We start from the raw sequence: 23697 nt of genomic DNA, 5'->3' as shown, positions 1-23697 counted from the left end.
TAGCTGAGAAGATTGCAATAGTTTGAACATGGTTATTATTACCATGTAATATCAACGCATAATACAACAGGGAAGGTGGGGTAGCCTGGTGGTTAAAGCGTTTGCTCGTCACGCCAAAGGCCGGGTTCGTTTCCCCACATGGGTACAATGTGAAAAGCCCATTTAATGGTGTCCCCCACCGTGATATTGCTGGAATATTGCTTAAAGCAATGTTAAACCCAACTCACTCACTCATAATACAACAATTATGCATAAACCTCATTTACTCTTAGTTAGCTGGGGAAAACTGTTCAATGAAGTGGATTAAATAAATATGGATAGCACAGAATTACAATATATCCACTGCCCCAAACCTCTGATATGACTGAGGCCATCCCAGCAGGCCCAAGTCCAACAGGTGCTCTCTATTACCTAGGCTACTACGTCCATACATATATCTGTCGAGACAATAGACAGAGCCCTCTGACACCGAAAATCTATCATGCAACACGCTCCCCTAACCAATAACTTGACAACAAAAATATCACAACCGCCACTGTTATTTTTCAAACAATCGATCATAAATCAATACCTGATTAAATATCGCAAGTTGCATATGACCATACCTCTACAGACAAGGTCCGTCAGATGAATGAAATTACTATTCTCCTCCATTACCGTCAACAGGGCATCCCATACATCACCCAACCAACAGACCTACGACAGCTTAAATCCCCCATGTATTTTAGACACACATAAGCTAGGAGATTGAAACCCTTTGTATGCAGTCGACCTTGACCTTGTTCACAGACAGTTGTGCACACAAGGCACAGGTAGCAGGGGATTAGTAAACGTTTGCATTTGAATCTGTGTCCGATCAGCCGCCCGTCGACCCCATCTACACCTGCGTCCAAGCTGGCAAAGAGGCTGTTCCTCTCGCGGGACCCTCCTTGCCGAGATCAGGTCAACAAAGCAATCGAAAATTCATCTGGACGATCTCAAGGTTCAAAGTCTTTTAATTCATACAAATCTAGCCTTTCAATTTGGTTCAGTATCTGGTCACTTCAAAGCAACTTGTATATGGTGAGAAACTTTTGTTCCAATGAACAAGGTTTGTTTCTAAGGCCCCGATTTAATTTTATCCAATGTTGTCGTACACCAGGAAAGACTCCATGTCTGTTCATTTGATGCTGACAATATCCTATTTATACTACCCATCAAAAGTTTAGACTCACTTAAAACACTCACTATATGTTATGTATATAAATGGTCACATTGAAGATGAATTTCTCTTTTAACGTGGGGGAACCAACTGCAAACCTTATGCAGATGAATTGCATGAGGATCATGACTGACTGACTGAGTTTGGTTTTACGCCGCTTTTAGCAATATTCCAGCAACATCACGGCGGGGGACACCAGAAATGGGCTTCACACATTGTGCCCATGTGGGGATTCGAACCCGGGTCTTCGGCGTGACGAGCCAACGCTTTATCATGAGGATCATGCATCAAATTGCTAAAGAGCATGGTTGGTTTTGTTGTTTTATTTTTCACAAGGTTGGTTTTGTCTGTTACATTTCATAAGCACTACAAGCTCGTTTCAAGTCATGATTGAATTTATCTTAAAGACTCCAAGAAATTTATGTTCCTGACATACTAGTCATCCTTTAAAGATGTGAAATTTTGCCAAAAAAACCCCATAGAACTACGTTTTTTCCTCATTTTTATGTGCATTAACAAATTCCATTAATGACGCTAACCAATTTTTTTCGATGATTGATCGGTTGTAATAAACCAATCATCAATTATGAGATTTTAACCAATTCCCAACACTAAAGTTGTTAAGATGTAGAAAGCCACCACTTGACGAAATCTGAACACAATTTCTATGGTTACCAGTGAAAATAGACACTGAATCAGCATTTTCTCAATTTGCCAAAACAAAAGTTGAAAATCAATTCAAAATAAGTTTAAAAGAAAAAAGTAGCTCTTAAGTTAAACTAGAACGCGGGTGAACTTTCCCAGGCATATGAATGAAGAATGAAGACTTGAGGAAGCAAGCTGATCTGGTTTGATCGAGCAATGATGGGCGATGAGTCATCTTCATCAAGTCTGTCATGGAGACGCACGCCAACACCGCTGGCCCAGCATACCACCACAGCGGTTTCCATGAACCGTTTTGTAGCGCCTTATCCCGTCCATTTATTCTGGCAATATTTCCATTGATGCAAAATGTAAACAAATTTCTCATTTTTTCTACTGTCTGCCTTCAGTTTAGTAACAGACAATATAAATACTGATATTAAAAAATCTAAATACCCTGCATCCAGATTATCCAATAATGGGAATCAGCAAACATTTCGACCTTGTTTTTTATTGGTTGCAACACAGTTTAGTGTGCTGGGTCCACAATGTTTACATTCGTGTTCCTGAAAGCGATCCTGGTGTTAAATTGCAAGAAAACTGAAAATCTATTTGCCTTAATTACCTATAATGAAATGAACAGTGCAGAAAATTCCAATTTTCTACTTTCTATTTAACTGTTCTGTCTGTTGTGCCAGAGAGTCTAATATTCACAAGTCGCATAATTTTTTTATTAGTAGCAAGTAATTTTTTAACAGAGATTAAGAATTCAGTAAATGTTGAGTCAAGGAGTGAGAGACTGGTTTAACAACGCCAGTTATATCATGTGTGTGTGTGTGTGTGTGTGTGTGTGTGTGTGTGTGTGTGTGTGTGTGAGAGTGAGAGAGAGAGAGAGTGAGTGAGAGAGAGAGAGAGCGAGAGAGAGAGAGAGAGAGAGAGAGAGCCCGATGTGATGAATGTTCCTGACGATAGGCACTCTTGTAAACTCACCCGCATGATTACATGGTGCTGGAAAGCTTATAAACATACTCAAAGCAAACTGGGATATGGACTCCAGTTGTCTAGATGAAAACCTAGTCATCGACTCAAGCTGGGTTTTGGATCTGCTAGGGAGGACCTCTTTGCCAACAGACAGATTTGATTGACATAAACCATGAAGGCCTCTGGTCATTTTAGTGTTGGTAACATTTCAAAATCTGGGGAATACCCCAGTCTATTATACAGACCCTGAAACAAATACATCTATACCCATTACACTCCATGCAAGTCTAGAATATGATGGCAAATACATCTAGCAGTCCATGCAAGCCTAGAATATGATGCAAGTCAAGAATATGATGGCAAATATCAGCGACCGCCATGGATAGGTTATTTTCAACACGGACTGCCAGATTCTCAAATTCACCTGCCTGACAGTCGGGTTAAAATTTAGACATGTATATGGCAAGTTTTACATCTAACTAGCCCTGAGGTCTGGCTGAAATTTTGGGAGTTTCACACCCTGCAAATATAGATTACCAAAGTTTCTGGAAAGAAAGAAAGTCTCTGGGCTCCTTTTTATTGTATTCTATAAGCATATTTTAGAAACAGATTTTTTCTGTAAAATATGTTCATTAGATTTCTAATGAAAACCTTCAGTTCAAAATGAGTGAGTGAGTATGATTTTATGCCGCTTTTAGCAATCAATTCAAAATGTGAAATGTTATTGCAAAAATAACCAAGATCACTTTTGTTCCTAAACTGATATCAATCTGACAAAATACTTTGATATGCCTAAAATGCACCCCTGTAAACAAAATCCATTTTTAGATGCCAAAATGAGAAATTTAAAAAATTTAATTCTTTTTTCCCCTTGGGCATTTTTAAGTCTTACCCCAAAACATTTTATTTGTCAAATTGATTCAGGAATGTAAAGGTGGTTTTAAAAAGCTTCAGGTAAACTTTGTACTCAGGGTAAATGGGTACTGCAGTAAAGGTCACTCGGTGCTGTCACAACAAATATAATTACCTCTACAGTTTTAGGTTTGTTTGACAGATCTGGAGAATGGTGTCTTGCTGAGCATAGAATTTGGAATTAAATTCCCTACGGGATATTCTAAGTCTGACTAACCCAGCACAAAGTGCCTCTCTGTTAAGATGGCTGCCTGCAACATTGATCAGCCAATCAGCTGTCAGTATAATGACTTGAGTAGCCACACCACACCATGGTCAAGGAGGCACCTCTCACGAACAGGGGTCGTGTCAACAGTAATATAGAAATAAATTAATGCCAAATTCAAATTTTCAGGTTATAAAAATAATTAGATTATTCTTTGTGTGGTTCTGAATTTTTTTATTACAAAATAACGACTGGCAGGCAGTTATCTTAAGTTTTCTTAATGGCTCATATGTAATAAAAAATTGAATGTTTTACATAAGGAAGTAAGAATATTAATAATAATATTGGTAGAACATTGAACTTTACACCCTTCTACCCACTGTCATATATTATTCATGTATCGAATATTGGTTTTATGTTATTACACTGTGAGTATAAGGCAAGAATCCAATTATTAATCTTGATAAAAGCTAAGTTGCCGATAACAAAAGCACAGATTGTTGTACGCCCCCTCTGGTACTGAGAATTGTCTTCTCACCATGAACAAGAATAGACAAAAGGTGTTCCTGTATTGTCACACTTTATAAATTACTTGACAGCATAATTTGATTACAGGATACCAGTGACGTTGTGAGTAGAATGTGAAAACAGCCACCACGTGTCAAGCATCCCCCATTCCGTATGGACCAAGTCTTGATAACGCCATCGTACATACCAGAATCCCACCTCGTGCAACACTTGTCTTCGTATATGTTCCACGTACTTGCTAATGCCATTTCTTACATCTACATCACACTTCCGAGAGAGGTTAAACACATTAGGGCTACTAGTCTTTATGTTCTTAACCCAATATACACTATTTGGTGCCAACTACTAAATGCCCTCTCTAACACAAATAGAAATTGACTAAAAGAGTGAACGTGTTGTCATCTTTTAAGAAATATCTTGGTACAAATTGAAAACTGTAATTCTGATAAAACCAGTTTTAATAAATATTTCAGTTTTAAGATGGCAGCCAATAAATAGTTTTGATTGGACAACATAAAACTCTGTCATCGATATTATGACCAATGAATCCAGAGGTCAGCGATGATCAATGATCCAGTGATCATTGAATCTAGTGATCAATATTATAACAATTGATTCGAGCAATTGTTAATATGACAATTAAATCAAGTGTTTGATATTATGACCATTAAATCATGTGAGTGATATGATCATTGAATCAGTGATCAATATTATAGTGAGTGAGTGAGTGAGTGAGTTTAGTTTTCACCGCACTCAGCAATATGCCAGCTATATGGCGGCGGTCTGTAAACAATCAAGTCTGGACCAGACAATCCAATGATCAACAACATGAGCATCCATCTGCACAATTGGGAACCGATGACATGTGTCAACCAAGTCAGCGAGCCTGACCACCCGATCCCGTTAGTCGCCTCTTACGACAAGCATAGTCGCCTTTTGTGGCAAGCATGGGTTGCTGAAGACCAATTCTATCCTGGATCTTCACGGGTGGATCAATATTATAATCATTGAATCCAGTTACCAATATTATAACCATTGAATCAAGTGATCAATATTATAACCACTGAATCCAGTGATTAATATCATAACCACTGAATCTAGTTATTAAAATTGTAATCATTGAATCAAGTGATCAATATAATAACCATTAAATTAGGTGGTCGATACGTCCATTGAACATTTTGAATAATATTTTGACCACTGATCCACACAACCAGGGTAGAATGGCGCCAATCAACCAGGTCACGGAGCATGACCATCCCAATCCATTAAGTCCCCTCGTTCGGCTAGCATACTCTGCTGCAGACCTATTGTAACCCTCACTCCCAACGGGGGTCCTGTGCTGCTCTAATCAGCTGACTGACAATTGGCTAATTTCAGCTTCAAGTCACTGAATTAATCCCAATAAATTATTTAAATCATGAACCTCTGACAAATTGTTTTCCAATTATGAGATTCATTTAGGGAGGTGAAATAATAGCAGAGAAGTCAGTGGGTCCAGCAGATGTCTCTGCTCTTCTTGGAGTGTAAATCTTTGTAGTTTCACAAAATATCACTGGAAAATTAAACGTTTCTTTACGTGGAGGTTACTGGTTAAGAATGCTTTGAATGTAACACATTATATTTGGGTTTACACTTTCTCATTTAAGTACAGATTCTTGTACTTTTGGGTTGAGTCCCATCTGGGATTTGAACCCACTCTCTGAGACCCATCTGGGATTTGAACCCACTCTCTGAGTCAGGCACTGCCAGCACACAAAGCCTGCCATCCATCCCACTCAGCCACCGCATCTTCCACAAAAAATGGACAACTGGTAGTCTAGACCACAGACTTTGTGTATCCTGTGTGTACTTTGAACTGCATTAAATCTTATTAAAATCAGGACTGACTGACTGACTGAGTTTGGTTTTACGCCGCTTTTAGCAATATTCCAGCAATATCACGGCGGTTGACACCAGAAATCGGCTTCACTCATTGTACCCATGTGGGGATTTGAACCCGGATCTTCGGCTTGACCAGCCAACGCTTTAACCACTAGACTACCCAACCGCCCCTAAAATCAGGACAATAATTGCAAAGCAATAATCAATCCTGATTCGTTCTAAATATCCCAAACAACTTTTTTATACAACTCAAAATTAAATCCAATTTTCTCTTAAGACTATAGGTTGTGGCTTGCAAATACAGCAGTCTTCCAATTGAAGGTGTTCCTTAAAGTGTTTTGAGCAGCATAGATTAATATACAAAGGGAGACCACCCCGCCCTTGCAGAGTGTACGGAATCACGTGTCCCCTGTGGCAGATATGGCAGTGCGAGTGGAACATTCCTATTACTTAAAGCCTGGCTATAAGTTAGCAAGGAGTCCCTTGTCAGATGAAGCCCCATAATGCCACATTACCCCAGCTTCTTAGTTAACTGCGATAGGAGCTCGACAATTTCGGGAGCCATTTGTGATATTTAGGAGCTGATAAAATGCATGACTCACATAAGCCCATTTGAAGTAAATGACTGAAAATACTGGGTTGACATTGAATTTATGCAATGCATTCTCCCTTCCAAGAGTAAAATTTGTAATTATTTTAAAAATAAATTGGGGGCTTGAGATTTGTTTCACCAGCAAAATGCTTACTTGCCTATGGTAACAGTAGTGGTTAGGGAAACACAATGAACACGTAACCATGCTTCACTAAAAGGGAGGAAACTGACTAAATTGTTACTGGTCATCAATACCTATTGTTAATGAATAATAAATATTTTCTATGTGATACGCAGACAGTTGCCTTGTGGCCATTAATTCACTGAAGTCCAGGTCATTAAGTTTATTTTAATGCCGCTTTTAGCAATATTCAAGCAATATATGCCAGAAATGGGCTTCACGCACTGTACTCATGTGGGGAATCGAACTGTCCTCTGCATGATGAGTGAACACTTTAACCACTAGGCTACCTTGCCGTCCCTCCAAGTCAGGAAGGCTGTTCTCATGTTGGATCTGTTATGATGGAGCTATTGTTCCATTCAACAGAATACGAGATTTCAAAATGAAAATGACAGTTGACTTTCTTAGTTAGCGAGTGAGTACAATATTCTGGCCATATCCTTATGGACTGTAAATACAGAGCCACCCAAACCTGTGAGTGAAAGCATGAGCATATATCCTTACAACCAGGATCCAATGAGTCAAGTCACGCTTTCACTGTCATTTCAGTTCACCAGCGAAGTGAGTGAGTATGATTTTATGCTACTTTAAGAAACATTCCAACAACCTCATTGCGAGGGACACCAGAAATGGGCTTTACTGTTACACATTGCACCATGGGGAATCAAACCCAGGTCTTTGGTGAGACAGGTGAATGTTTTAACCACCTGGCTACTCCACCCCAGCTAACAGTTATTAGGGCTGGGAAGATACACTATGTCATGATACGATACGTATCGCGATATTTTACCTGCGATACGATACATATCACGATACATACACCTTGAAAGAATGACAGCATTAAGATTTAAAATGATGTATTTCAAGGTATTTGTGTATAACAATAACACTACTGTTATAAACAAACAAGTAGCTCTATCATACTTGCATATTTTTATCTAAATAAGTACTTTAACATGTTTAAGATAATACTGTTTTGAAAACAAGTCATGTATCGTTTGTATCGATACACCAGTCGATGGTACAATAGCTGTATCAAACTTAAATGTATTGTGATGTATCGATGCATCGGTGAATCATCCCAGCCCTAACAGTTATTGTTACTGGGTAGCAAGTCTACCTCTGTCTTCAGCATAAATGATACATTAGAACAACATTGCACACGGAATGTGTTTCCTAAGCAAAATGAAGAAAGCAAACTGACCAAACTTACCAAACTGACAGGATTACACTTCAACCACCTGGAACTCTGTCATTGCTTGCATCTGGAAACAAACAAAATAAAATAATGATCCATGTCAGCTTTCAGAATAAATATGCAGAGGTACAGATAAGCTGTATCTGCGTAAATTACTCAAATATTTATGTGAAAACTCAATTCCTATTAAGTCTATTGCGTACAAGTACGCTTGAGTTTCGATAAATACTCAATAAATGTGATCCTACATGTGTACATACAAAAATGTCAAATGTTAGCTTGCGTACCGGTAGATAGATAAAATAGCTGAAGTATATTGAGAGGTTCTATTTCAGGATGTGAACTTGACAACTTGCAGTCTTTCTTATCGTTTCTCATATTACAAATCAAATGTAAATCACAAACACTAACATTTAAACTTTATTATATTTTTAAAATTAATGGAAAATGGCCAAATACCCAATTGAGTTTGAGTGAGGTGAGTACAATTTATTTCGTTACTCAAAGGAAAATTAGGATACCCAATTGAGACGAACACAAGAGAGTACATAACTCAATGACCCAAAAAGTTATCTGTAGCTCTGATATGCAAATCTGCTAACAGACTGCTTGGGTTGTATACTCCTTGGGGAGTTCTCCTTCAGATGTTCTTTGACTCGCTTCCTACAGAGAACACTTGTCTTTCGAACTCTTTTTGTACTTCACACATGTATACCATCTGGATAGGCTGTTCAATTTAAGTTAAAGTTACTCTCGATATTACTAAGATAACACACATAGCTGCTAATGCTTAAGATTGAAAATGGGTCTGATTTATTGATCCTCCATTTTATAAATGTTGTCAGTCTGTGTTCTTAAGCTCTAATCGGGTAGCCTTGTGGTTAAAGTGTTTGCGCATCATGTCAAAGACCCTGTGTTCGATTCTCCATGTGGGTACAATGAGTGAAACTCAATTCTGGTGTCTACGACTGTGATATTGCTGGAATATTGCTAAAGGCGTCATAAAACCTACTCACTCCAAGTTCCATATATTAAGACCTGGGCCCCCGTTCCTCAAAGCGATTGTAGCACTACGACAGTGGTAAGTCTATGTTAAAGTAAAGGAGTAGGGCTGGGACGATACACTATGTCACGATACGATACGTATCGCGATATTTTACCTGCGATATGATACGTATCAATATACATACACCTTGAAAGAATGACACAGTATTAAGATTAAAAATGATTTATTTCAAGGAATTTGTGTATAACGATAACATTACTGTAATAAACCAACCAGGAACTATCATACTTGCATACTTTTCTCTAAATAAGTACTTTAACATGTTTAAGATAATACTGTTTTGAAAAAAGTCATGTATCGTTTTGTTTCGATACACCAGTCGACAATACGATAGCTGTATCAAACTTAAATGTATCATGATGTATCGGTGAATCGTCCCAGCCCTATATGGGGGTTACGATCACTTCAGCACTACGATTGTTTTGTGGAACTGGGACTTGGCCAGGACCTTCAAACATCATAAAGACCCTCTAGGTCAATAAGTCTCCATTACCCACGTCACTGAGCTGGTATTAATAGCATTATCAAATACACTATATTTTTTAATCCAGACAATCTCATTTATTATATTTAACACAAAGAACTATACTCAATACCTTGTTCAAAGGAACTCAGAAAAAAAAACTGAACTCAGATGAACAAGAATCCTAACTTATTTCTGATCACAAACATCTCCAGTGAGTTATTTGGGGATATACAGAGCTCGAAGTGGAAAGCACATGAATTAACATTCAGACTGTAATGGCCTGACTGCTTCTGTCTGCAAAAACTCTTCAGACACCTACTCTCCTATTTTCCATACAACTACTATTATGACAACAAAACATAGAAACCTGTCTTTAACCATATGACATCGTGCACAAGGAGACAGGGACTCGTCGAATACACTTTACTAAACAGTCTGGAAACATGCACTTACCATGCTTACTATTACAGGTGTGTTTAAAGTGAGTGAGTGACTTTCGCCGCTTTTAGCAATATTCAAGCAATATCACGGCAGGGGACACCAGAAATGGGATTCACACATTGTGCCCATGTGGGGAGTCGAACCCGGATCTTCGGCGTGCGGTGTGTTTAGAACTGATTCTCAGGAAACAATCAACTGCCCTTGCTTTTTGCACCCAGGTTGGGGATTAAACACAGGAATGATAAGCGAATGCATTGAGTACGGTTTAACGCAGCTTTTAGCAATATTCCTGCAATATCATGGTGAGGTACACCTGAAATTTGCTTCACACATTTTACACAATTGGGGAATCAAACCTGGTCTTTGTCATGACAAGTGAATGCTGTAACCACTAGGCTACCCCACCACACAGTTTGCCCTCACTGACTGACTGGAGGGATTTTTCCTAGGATTAAATTTTGATTAGATTAAAAAAGGGCTCCAGATAATTTTTCAAGATTTTGTTAACACAGGAGTACTTGAAAACCTTAAGAGTACATTTAAAGTACTGAATGGAATTTATTGGAGTATCAGTAATCTTGTGTTTCGTTTCATATATGCACCACAACATTGCTACTCTTGTGTAAACAGGTCAATAAACAATAAAACAATACATTTTCAGATAAATACGTCTGTAAATGATTCTAAGACCGTACACCATTGCTGTGGTGCGTATGTGCTATGTTTTCTAAATTATTTCCTACTGTATCGTGCACATTTTTTTATCCGTGCATACGTCGATACAGCCCTTATCTGGAGCCCTTATTAAATTTGTCTTGCCACTTGCTGCAAGTAAGTTGAAGATTAAGCTGATACATAGAGAATCTCACCCAAGTGTCTTCTGATATCAATTATATCAACACGAGTTAATAAAGTTACAAATATCTGAGGCTTGCCGAGGATATTTTTACTTTTATCAACGAGTGTTGATATATATGATATCAGAAGACACGAGGGTGAGATTCTATTTATCATCCAAAATCACTCTTCATTAATTTTCAATGAAAAATGTACATCTCTGAACATGGTACTGCCATTAGACTTGCAGTGAAGCGATGTCATAGCATTGTGACGTCATCAAGTACATGACGTCATAGCATTGTCAGGGCATTGTACAAAATCTACTGTCAAAACGATATCTCCTAGGAGATATCGTTTGATCTCACACAAGCGATATCTCCTGTGGAACACAGTTTTGGATGATAAATCCTTATATAGACACATCTAGAATCATCCATGAATTGAACTAGATCATTAGCAATCGTCCACTGTATCTATGGACAACAGTGGAACAGTGTGTGAAACATGCATTATGTCAGAAAGCGCACATTAAAATTTCCAAATCATCATCAGTTTGCCTGGTAAATTCTTTTAATCAAATAAACATGATAAATAAACACTGAACAAATAATCCCACATCTGACAAATGTATCTGCTACTACACACCTTAACTCACAATGTTATTCCATCTTGGCCAGTACACTATATATTTTACTAGACATATATTAGTATATATTCCCTATAAACATCAAGCCCTGGCGTTTATTGTCAATAGCTTCAAGCTGAGAGATACTTGTCAGGAACTTTATTGCACAATATTTTAGCTACTGCAACTTGAAGCTAACTGTTAGTTGTAGTTTTGTCTGCACTTAGCAATATTCAAGCTTTAGGACAGGAATACGATACCTGTGATTTTGTCTGAAAATGTTCAGGTTTTTTATTAAACTTGAACACCTGTAATTTAAATGATAATTCTTTATAAGGGCATCCTGTTGCATGGTTCATGGAATTGTAGTTAATTGGCTCTGGTGGTTTGAAATTCAAATACATTTGGGGAGTGCTTTAACTTGTTTTAATAACAAAGTAATATAAATCAAAATCTATATAAGATGTTTGATATGATTACAGACACAATTAGGTCTTGGGGCACCACTAGAAGTGCTGTATATTTTTCTAATCAAAGGCAAGGCAGCTGGGTAAATAAAGGAGAAAAAGCTATTTTTTTTATTACTTTGTTTCTGTAGATTTATTGTCTAGACTGACTGGTACTTCAAGCAGTGTATGAAATAAAGCAAAAACCCAGCCAAGCATTAGGGCTGGTACCGGTAATTTCAAATTGTAAACCAAAAGTCACTGTGTTCTTTAATCTGATTGGTTGAAAAAACGTGATCAAATGGTATTCGATTCCCGGAAATTCGCAGCGTATTAATACATACAAACATCGCTCACACCATTGTATTGTTACGTCGTCAGCTGTGATGACGTCATTAAAATCATATTGTGAGGTAAAGTCCGAATGACGTCACAAATGGCCAGTTCCAGATGCTACCATGGGAGACAGCCGAAACAGCCGGCTGATGACGTTTCACTGCTGTACCCGTACTCGAGTGCAGACACAAAAACGTGTGTAGACCTTTTGGTTTACTTTTGTGTTTACAATGTCGATAAACATCATGTGTTGGCCAATTTCGGGGTGTTATTGAGTATTTGAAGCACGGGAATATTTCATTTGAAACCTCCGGCTGATGCCGTGGTTCCAAATGAATTCTCCTAAATGTTACCTGCCCAAAATTGATTTAACCAGACCAGACACCAAAACATAGTGAATTTACTCAGATGTATGAAACATCAAAACTTTTTACCAGACCATTGGATGGGCCTTATTTCATACACTGCTTCAAGGAGACAATTTGGTTTATTATGAGGATTTTGTCTGTCAGAGGTCATATTTCAAGTGGTGTTTCGTTTGCCAAGTGGCTCTTTTGAAACAAACCAGTTCACCCAGCAACGAATGGGTACCCGGCAGTGAGTTTGGTTTCATGCCACTTTTAGCAATATTCTAGCAATATGATGGCCGGGGACACCAGAAATGGGCTTCACAAATTGTACCCATCTGGGGAATCAAATCAGGATCTTGACAAGAGAATGCTTTTTCCACAAGGCTACCCCACTGTACCGTACCCCACAGGATAAGTGAGTGAGTTCAGTTTTACGCCGCAATCAGCAATATTCCACCTATATGACGGTGGTCTGTAAATAATCAAGTCTGGACCAAGCAATCCTGTGATTAACAGCATGAGCACCAATCTACACAATTAGGAACTGAAGACATGGTCAACCCAAATCAGTGAGCCTGACCCTTAATCCCGGATCTTCCCTCTCCCCAGGGAGTTGGGAATGTAAATGCCACAAGCCAAATCTTCTAGGACACCCTAACCTACCACGGCAAATCGTGCTTGCAATCCCACACCCGTGACATACATCCATTATCGAGAGAAATCTCGTACAATCAATATATAGCACTTTCACTGGCACAGCAGACCAGCCAACGTTAAACATGCTAAACAGACACAATCACAGCGCTATTATCCCACAGTGTCCATCAATACCCTCACCAGTACAGGGTACAACATTAGTTTCAATTGCAGGTTCACAAACTATTTCCGCATATTAAAAGAGGGTCATTTGGTTCGTACAATTAATGATTTGCTCTTAACGTCTCTTGAAAGCCATTAACATGATAAATGGCTGTGGAATTTTCAAGCGAAGAAAATTAACATAAAGGCCAACAAAATAATTCTCATTTATTCCTAATTATCAAACCCATTGAACACAGTGCCACTGTGAGGCAACCATGGTGGTGAAAAATCATTGTCAATTTGTCACCTAGTGAAATTATGTTGGTTACCAAGAAAATGCATACTTTACAAAATAATGACATCAGGTTGCTAAGAAGACATAACATCATGCTCAGGAAAAATGACATCACACAGGGATTTATCTTGGCCAAAGTCTGCAGAAAGTCTCTAAATATTCCAAAATTGGAATTATTAATTCTCCACACCATGAAAGAACTCATAAATTAGTTTCATGGGCTTTGTAGAGGTAGCCTGGTTTTCACTGATAAAAAGACAGTCAAAGAGAAAAAGCGCTTTATGCCTAGAAATATTTCATTGCATTGAATGGCAGTTCATAATACCATGTTAAAACAGCCTTGAACTTCAGAATGAGAATTCTAATTTTGAATAGGATAACATTTTTTTCCTCAATTGCCAGCCAAAGGCAGTTAAGATTTGAATCCTGAACAAATCCCTCAGTTTATAACACAATGATGTTCGGATGCTTAGGTAATGGAACGTTATGCATGGATGCACGTAGACCGACTCAGAGGCGGACTGTCAGGTCCCGAGTCTCCGCAAATGTCAGTCAAATTCCCATACTGGAATTAATCATGTCCATGTTATTGCTATGACTAATGTCAGGGCCCCATACACTGTTTTATGCCGACTTGTAGTTCACCGATCACGAACAATAAATACGAAGATGAACATTATTGCTTTGAATGCAGTGCAATCGAAATTTCAGAAAATATGAGCTTCAAAACTCCCCATTTTCAACAAAAATTGTTTTTCACGAACAATAAATATGAAGATGAACATAACTGTCTTGAATGCAGTGCTATCAAATTGAAGAAAATGAGAGCTGAAAATTCCTAACTTTGAACAAAATCGTTTTTCACCAAGAGGACTGACAAAGGGGCTTTGTTAGGAATATTTCACAAATCATTTACAGTGAGTGAGTGAGTTTCATTTTACGCCACTTGTAGCAATATCATGGCAGGGGACAACAAAAATGGGCTTTTCACATTGTACCCATGTGAGGAATCGAACCCGGGTCTTCAGTGTGACAAGTCAATGCCTTAACCACTAGGCTACCCAACCGCCCCTCAAATCATTTATAAATTTGCTAGGTAGCTTTGAAGCTCTTGTACCCAGTATAAATTTGACATGCAATATGCACCATTCAAAAGCCATGTAATGAAAGCAGAATTTACTTATTCACAATATGGTTTCCTGTAAATATCACAGGGGACTTCGTAATTGAGTGGCTTTCCTGGATACTAAATAGCGAGCATGGAAACCATTCCAAATGTCATGTAGGCATGGAGATCAGTCGAAGCAAATAGAACTCCAGACTGGCTACAGATCTGACTAAAATGTGCTGGTTTTGAGTTTCTTACATACAGATATGCACGAAAATATCAAATCTTTGTATAACAGAGCAAATCATTGTGAAAGAACATGAAGTAGCTGTTTCAGTTTGTGTGCCATTATTTCTTTCCCGATCATTATTTGCCATTCCAATACCAGTCTACATGAATTCTACTTCAATGACTTCTAACCAAGTACGTTTTAAGCCATTTATTTTGGGATCATAAAAAAACAATAGACTCAAAGAGAGAAAAATATTCTGAACCCAAAGAAAATTATAAAAACATGTGAATGATAACATGTGTATAAATACTCCATGACTCAGAAAATTATCCAGAGCCCTTGTATCATTCCGCAGACATACTGTACCCAATTTCATACTGCATCACAAATGCCAAATGATCATCTAAAAACACTTTTTAATCATTTTGCAAATTTCCCCGTCAGATCAATTATATTAATGACCATCAATAAACCCCGTAAGTATCACGCTCTCGACTACTAAAGAACATCAGTTGTAGGAACGTGGCATCTGTACATATTGGTATTGATTTGATAAACATGGCACGAACATGTGTTGTACGGTTATTACAGAATCAAGTCCGTTCAGGCTGCCCATGTACTTAGGAAATGAGGCCTAATCTAAGGAACATGACGCGAACAAAGCTTCCAGTAAGCCCTTGGTCGGGGTGAACGTTTACAGAAGTCCTTCAACCATGTACATGCCCCAGTCAATAGACTCCTTACACTGTCTACACGCCTTGATGCAGAGCTCTATGAAAACATTTCAGCCAATTACAAAAGACATGCATGACTTTCTCAGTTTGGTTATCAACCTGAAGTGTTTTTTTAAATGTGTTTGGGTTTTTTCATGTTATGCAGTGAGCTTATATAGTAGAAAATAAATTGAGATTTGATTTGACTAAGATTATGTGTAGCATGCTCATACGGCCAAATGAAGGATTACAGAATAATTGTCGACAGATCTCAGCAGGATGACTAACAGAATTCTAACATTTCACATCTGACCTAAGATTTCTGTCAGAATAATTTCAATGGTTAAGATCTAGAAAGAAATGTTACTTTTTGCAAACATATTTATAATGAAAGTATCTCCACATATGTAATCAAATTTATATATCTACCTGCATTACATAAACATATAATAATAGCAAATATTAAAATATATATATATAGATATATTTTACTAAGTGTTTCATTGCTCATGCCAGCCATTTACGTACAAATACCCTAACACTAGGACAGTGAGTGAGTAGGTTTTACACCGCTTTTAGCAATATTCCAGCAATATCACGGCGGGGGACACCAGACATGGGCTTCACACATTGTACCCATGTGGGGAATCGAACCCGGGTCTTCAACAAGATGGGTGAATGCTTTAACCACCAGGCTACCCCACCGCCCCAGGACAGAGTTGAACTATCGCACATACGCCATGACATAATATGGAGTTGACAGATCAGTTATTGAATAACCAGAGTCCCTACATGTCAATATAGCTTATATCATACCACTCCATATGTAGGTCATCCCTCGAGCCTGACACACTGAGCTAACATCACACTGTCAGGTAGGTATTTTATAACATAAATTCTTTCAAGGTATTACATTAACCAGATGTGTGGCATAGGCTGCAAATAGATGGCTAATCTATTATAACAGCACACAGACAGGGGCTCTGCAGGCAGGCGCTACGATTTGAGATGACATAATTCATTCTGTCAGGGATGGATACCGACAGACAGGCTCCTAACGCTCTGTAACAACTTCAAACATACATTTTAAGACATTACAACCTTTCCCTGCCAAATCCATGAATTAACAATGTTGACAAATGTTTTCAAAACTCACAAAAGGCAAGAGATGAATTCAGGATAAAGTTTCATAAAAACTGTTGCATCATTTGAATAGCCACACTGAACTGCTCTTTTCTTGCCATAGCTGAAAGCTGAAAGGCATACAGGTATATAAAAGATTATTAACATTATTACATTTACAAATTTATCTATATTTTCACTGGATGAGAACGGATGACATTCCTTGAAACATTAATATTCAATAATTGATTAGAAGAATACATACTGATTTTAAGTACACGTGCTGAAAACATCTTGAATTTAAGCCCACAATCAATATTTTCAGACAGATCTATATTACATCACAGAAATATAATGATCTCGTTTATCAATCCAGTTCCACATTTTGAAATAAATATGTTTAGGGCATAATGATCTGGCAATATCTTGTCTACTGTAACACTTCTGCAGAAAATCTTCAGTAGGTTTACTGAAACCTCAGAATTTGTACATTCAGGGTGAATATGAAAGTTTTCTGGTTCTGATTCCTTCAAAACACTCTAATTTTGTACATAGGTTAGATTCTAAGTCTCATCACCCACACCTTTAATCAGCTAAACATGTAGCAGACAATACTCCACAAGGCAAATGTCTAAAGCAGAATAAATAAAGAATTTTAAAAACATGTCACAAAGCAAGCACCTGTTATTTCAGCCCTACCTCATCCATCCAACGAGGAATTGACACGTGAATGAGCGACAGATAAAATGGACGATTTTTCCACGACCTACCTCCATTTCCAAGTCTTAGACGACAATGTCTAAAGGGTCCGAGACTAAAACATGTCAAACAATGAAAACATTGGCTGCATCCTGAGAAATAATCCCCTCTTGCTAATCCCCACAAAGTCACATTAAACACAAATCTTTCCTAATCCCCACCACAAGCCGGCCAGCATGTCCAATTAAACAATTACATTCATTCCACTGTCGCTAAACATATCTTTCTCACACTAGCATTGTTTTTCACACCTTGCATTTCAAAGCCTGATCTCATAACACAAAAAAGCTAGCTGACAATTGTTTTATTTCAATAACAAGCACCTGTTAATTCAAGCAGAACGGCCAGGTTCAATCAGAGGCTGGTGAGTTGGTGACAAACCTCCATTATCTATTGTCCTAAAGGCACCTGCCACAGGGGACCTGTGAAATCATGGCAGGGCTCTATACAGTTAGAAGTAATTTAGGGTTTGTGACACAACTCTATCAGATCTACTGTGTTATCAAGCCAGGAAACGACATGGAAATCTACTCTGCCTTTCACGCTCAATTGATTAGAACAGTCAAGTGATTGTACTCCGACCGCACACATTTCTCTTGAGGAATTATACGAAATAATCATATACTTTACAGAATACAATTACTTGGTCACAGTTGTTGGAATATTGACCTGTAATCAAAGTCCATGACACTGTGGTTGACATATATCCTGTTACTACCGTTTTCATAAACAAAGAATTAAAACTTAGACCATTTGGATGATTGACAGATCATACATTGACATTTGCCTCATGTTCGATAGAAACAAATCCTACTAGATGTTTAGAGTCAGTCCATAACACCTACATGTAACCCATAATATAAGTATCAGAATGATCACATCACACAATGCCAGTCATGTCTCAAAGAATTTTTCTTATGACTTTTTTTCCAAGACTAGTTTTCCTATGGTTTTTTTCACCGTCTCAAATACTTTACAGCGGGGAGCCTGACTTAAGAACATTTTATTTAACTGATTCCAAATCAAAATATTCTGACCTTTAACTAAACATATATTTTATTAATCCACGAAGCAGCTAATCATTACTAACCAAAGTGCACAGACACAATGTCTTATCGCACACTAAACAGGGGCAGTGGGGTAGCCTAGTGGTTAAAACGGTCGCCCGTAAGTCTCGGGTTCGATTTCCCACATATGTACAATGTGTGAAGCCCATTTCTGGTCTCCCCTGCCGTGATATTGCTGGAATATTGCTACAAGCGGCGTAAAACCAAACTCACTCACTTACACTAACCAGGTACACCATCTATACAGAAAATTGTCTCTACGTATACAAGGTTGAGAATGTCTAGGTAACCTTTCAATAAGGATTACATACATTAGTTTTTTACAGTATATTTTATAAATTTATGAACAAAATAGAGAGCCAATCTTTAGGTTCTGACCGACTGACTGACTGCAGACACTTTTAATTTTTAAAATTCAAACATCAGTCTTCACAAGTCCCAGATTTCTAAATTGTGCTGAAAAAAAACTGAAAATCAACTGACAGTAGTCCTCACTCGAAGAAATATTCCAATTATGTTCCAATTTGGATCTGGAAAAAAAACTGATCTCTATAAGCATTAGTGATATTAGATAAGTGTTTTCCAGTCTTGCAAAAAAATTTATCAAGTGTTCTGATTGGCGATTTTAGTATTTTCATATAATCATTTAGAAAATTAACCTTGTGAAACGTGTCATACACAGATCTGTAAGTACAATGCCCTAAGTGCAGTTAACTACATATCCCATGGTTGAACATCCACCCCCCCCCCAAAAACAGTCACGAAATGTACAACAGTACAAACAACAGAAGCAGAGGTGTTAATAACAAAGATGTTATGATAACAATCTTTACCTTACATAGGTTACATAACAAATCGGGAATTACATGTACTTCCTTGAGGGTTCAAAATATGTACACTGATTCACAAGCAGTTTTCCATACATAGTAGGGCCATCAGATTGTACCGTAGTTAACTGGTCATACTAACAATCTTACTTGCATATGAGACATGGATAATTTTAGGGGTCCAGACAATCTCCAATACACACATCAAGGTGTTTTTTTTTTTTTTACCATTTAGACAATGGCGGATGTGGGGTAAAACCATGCTTAGCCGTCCTTAACCACCTCAGCATATATACTATACTTCACGGCAATGACGATTTATCTCCTTTAGACAATGAAAACCTTATAAAATCGGTTCAGAATTACATAACTGAAACTAACCGCTCTACGGAATTCAAGTAACAACCTATAAACATAAAATGCACTTGGTATCTTGTTCTATATTTTCTTTTCTTTATTTTTATTTTGTTTTGATTCATTGATTAATGTCCTAATATCTGCTCCATAGAATTATGTCAAGATAATAACGAACTATATGCGGAGAAGCATTGACATAGGCCATATGGCCTGTTTGCTAATCCTATTTCCATTTTGTTATGTCGTGTATTATGAAAAATGTAAACATTAATGGAAATTAAAAAAATACTGTTTAAATCATAAAACCATGCTTTTTGCACTTAATGTGATTTGGTGTTTTCATAGCACAGTATTAAAGGAGTATTTCAATTAAGGGCTTATGAGTCTTATACTTTCTGATCGGTGTGGGACATAACATCAGGTTGTGTTGGGAGGCAAATTAGTGCTCAGATGGGCTGAATAAATATTTGACTGATAAACAATCTTCATTATTCATTTGGAGTTTTGGGTTTTTTTTGAGCTACGTGGTGGGGGGTTTTGTCCTACGGGTTTTTGTCCCTGGGGGTTTTGTCTGCACACCTTATACTTAGTGCAGGATTTGGTAATGAATACACACACTGAAGATTAAAAAAAGTTTTCACAAGATTCTTCTACATTCTGTACCCTTGAAAGATGGAACTGGGATGATAAAAATGTTTTCACTTTGTAAACTGGAAATGAAAAAATACATGAAGTATCACATTAGTGACGGAAGATAAAGAAAATTACTGGGTCACATTCAACACATTTTGGTGACCCTTCAAATGTGTACTGACCATAAAATGTATTCATATTTATTGTCATTCTGCTACCTTTTCATACAAGAGGTGGGGCCATGTGACATGGTGAGCGAGGGTTCATCTTTATAGGCAAAACTGTTCAACAAATAGTGTCATGAACAACTTACTGATCCATTTCAAATACAATGAAATAAGTACACTTTATTTGCCATGCAGTGCAACTCTCCGAACATCATAATCGTAGAATCACAGCCTTCAAACACATATTTAATCAATATTAGAGATTATGGAATACAGATTCCGCAAGTGCTTAACAGGTTCAGTACTTATTCAGTTCAAACCATCCCAATTTCTTCAAGATGTTCCATCACATGTGAACAGTTCAAACGTCAGCATTACTTCTATCACCAGGTGAAGGCCATAGTTCATGATTACAGTGGGTGAGAATTCTTTTACGCCACTTTTAGCAATATTCCATTAATCTTAGGGCAGGAGACACTAGAATGGGTTCCATACATTGTACCCATGTGGGGAATCGAACCCGGGTCTTCGGCGTGACAAGCGAACGCTTTAACCACTAGGTTACCCCACCGCCCCTTCCCCATTACAAACTGTGCACTTCAGTTTATAAAAGGAAAGAAGCTAAGGAAAATTATCTCATTAATATATCACACACTGTAAAATGTAAACATGGGAGATAAGACCCTCAACACAAAGTAAACAATGTCCGTCTCTACAGCCCACAAGAAACACAAGTCGGCATATTTCAAACACGCAAAAAATAATTACAACATGCATTTATCGTTTATATACCAAAACAGAGATAAGCATGCGATGGTCATGTTTATAACTCGCATATTGAGTGCATCAGGCTCGACTAGTGTAATTGACATCACAACACTTTGAATAGTAATTACCACAGGTGATCCGAATGGCCTGACAATTAACGACTTCAATTGGATGTAAATCAGAATTATCAAATGTATCTCACCCCAGATAACAGGGGATGTCTCATGTCCTACCAGGCAGTGCAAACATATCTGATTAACGTTCACATGAAACAATAACAACTAGGACTTGAATTTTCAAACTGAAATTTGAAAAGAAATAAGCTGGAATTTCATGGTGTCAGAAAACAGGTGTAGAGCAGACCCCTTCCCTGGATTTGCCAATGTTAGCTGCTAATAATAAACATTCACATGACCCAGCTTTTTAAAATATAAATAAGAAACATGTGTGTTCTATCTTCTCATATGAAAAACACACAATGTTCTTCAATCTATAAAAGTGGACCTCGCGTTTTACGGTTTACTGGCTTTGTGTAGCGCCTCTCCGAACAAACTCGTACTAATGCACTGGGTATTCATGGCCGCAATTCACCGTTCAGTAAAATATAAGCCATTTTGTAGGAGAAAAGAATACAAAAATACATTGGGCCGCCGCACACTGCAAAAATAATTTCATAATGGTGTTATATTGTGGCGAAGGCAATAAATTTTGGGGGACACGAAGTACCCGATCACTCACAGATCCCACCATGGGGATCCGCACCTGACGTTTGAGCGGAAACCGAAACTCTCACTAATTTCTCAGAGTAATTGCTTTTCAACAATTCAAATAAACAACGACACGACACTGGAACGTTGAACTACGCCAAAGACTGATTTGGGATTAAGTGGAGTGAATTTGCCTGCCGAGATTGAATGAAAGTCGTGTGAATCAAGGTAGCTCAAATCCCCTTACCTGCGGCCCCCATTAAACAAACACTCTCCCTCCCCTTGTTGGACATGCATGGAAATAATGCATGAATTACAGAGCTTCTCCTTCAAATTCAACATGGCATGATTTTCAAAGCATATAAACAAACTGCAAGAAAACATATTTTCAAATTTAGGAGTAAATAAGAGTCATATACTTACAATATCCTCAACATATTCCTCACCAAACAACACAAAGTGCCTCCATGTTTTCAAATATGGCCATTCCGTTTCCCGCCTTCGGATAATCTGTGCTGAATTATTTGTGGAGATCTTTTACACTTGCTTACGCTATCTTTACCCAGATTATACTCCAGTTACTTTGATTAATGAAAGATGGAAACTGATTCCGTAAAGAATAATTATTTCATGAAAAAACACACAGTACGAAGTGCTTTTGGTCCATGCAGACTAATACAGAGGGAGGACAAGAGAATAGCCACCGGAAGTTGCTGCGACCATTAAAACAAGTTGAATTGTTACATTTCACGTTTTTGTTTAAGCGAAAATGGAAGTATGCGAAATGAAATAAATGTTGGTTTTGTTTAGCATAATAACTTGATTCTTATATTAGATAGAAAACATGAACAATTCAGTCACATGATCACGTCACATGACTACTCGATCGAGACGTGAGTGACCTTGGCGGGAAGTGACACGAGCTGGTGAGTAGAATAGTGTTGCAGTAGGGTGCACGTCCTGGCATTGTTTATTATATTTCCATATAATATCCCTGTCAGCAATCCTATTTAGTGCAGTTGTCAGGGTATACTCAGAATTAGGACAGATTCAGATGGAAAGTGACACGTATATGAAGATGTCATGTATTGGCCTTGTTTCTAGACAGAATACAGATAAACAATGATTAAAAAAGGCCTCAGATCGTTGAGAGCACCAGGTTTTATCTTCAAGTCACCTTCATGTGTCAGACCAATTTAAGATTCAGCTAGTGTGTTCGTAGTTAAAACAGTGTAGGATTTAATATA

General features: G+C 37.8%; 1 protein-coding gene across 1 annotated transcript in view; it reads right to left on the bottom strand.

The window, feature by feature from the left end:
• Nucleotides 1-23128, bottom strand: part of LOC124280789 (vang-like protein 2) — a 47202-nt gene extending 24074 nt beyond the window's left edge. The window contains exons 1-2 of the mRNA XM_046716760.1: nucleotides 22874-23128; nucleotides 8340-8391 (exon numbers count right to left, since the gene is read on the bottom strand). The gene's annotated coding sequence lies outside the window, so the exon portion shown is untranslated. The remainder of the gene's footprint in view (nucleotides 1-8339; nucleotides 8392-22873) is intronic.
• Nucleotides 23129-23697: the final 569 nt, after the last annotated feature.

Source organism: Haliotis rubra, unplaced genomic scaffold (assembly GCF_003918875.1).
Source record: "Haliotis rubra isolate DU_JTF1 unplaced genomic scaffold, ASM391887v1 Scf274, whole genome shotgun sequence".
NCBI lineage: Eukaryota > Metazoa > Mollusca > Gastropoda > Lepetellida > Haliotidae > Haliotis > Haliotis rubra.
The sequence above is the reverse complement of the archived record's forward strand: the minus strand, read 5'-3'. Positions and strand labels throughout refer to the sequence as shown.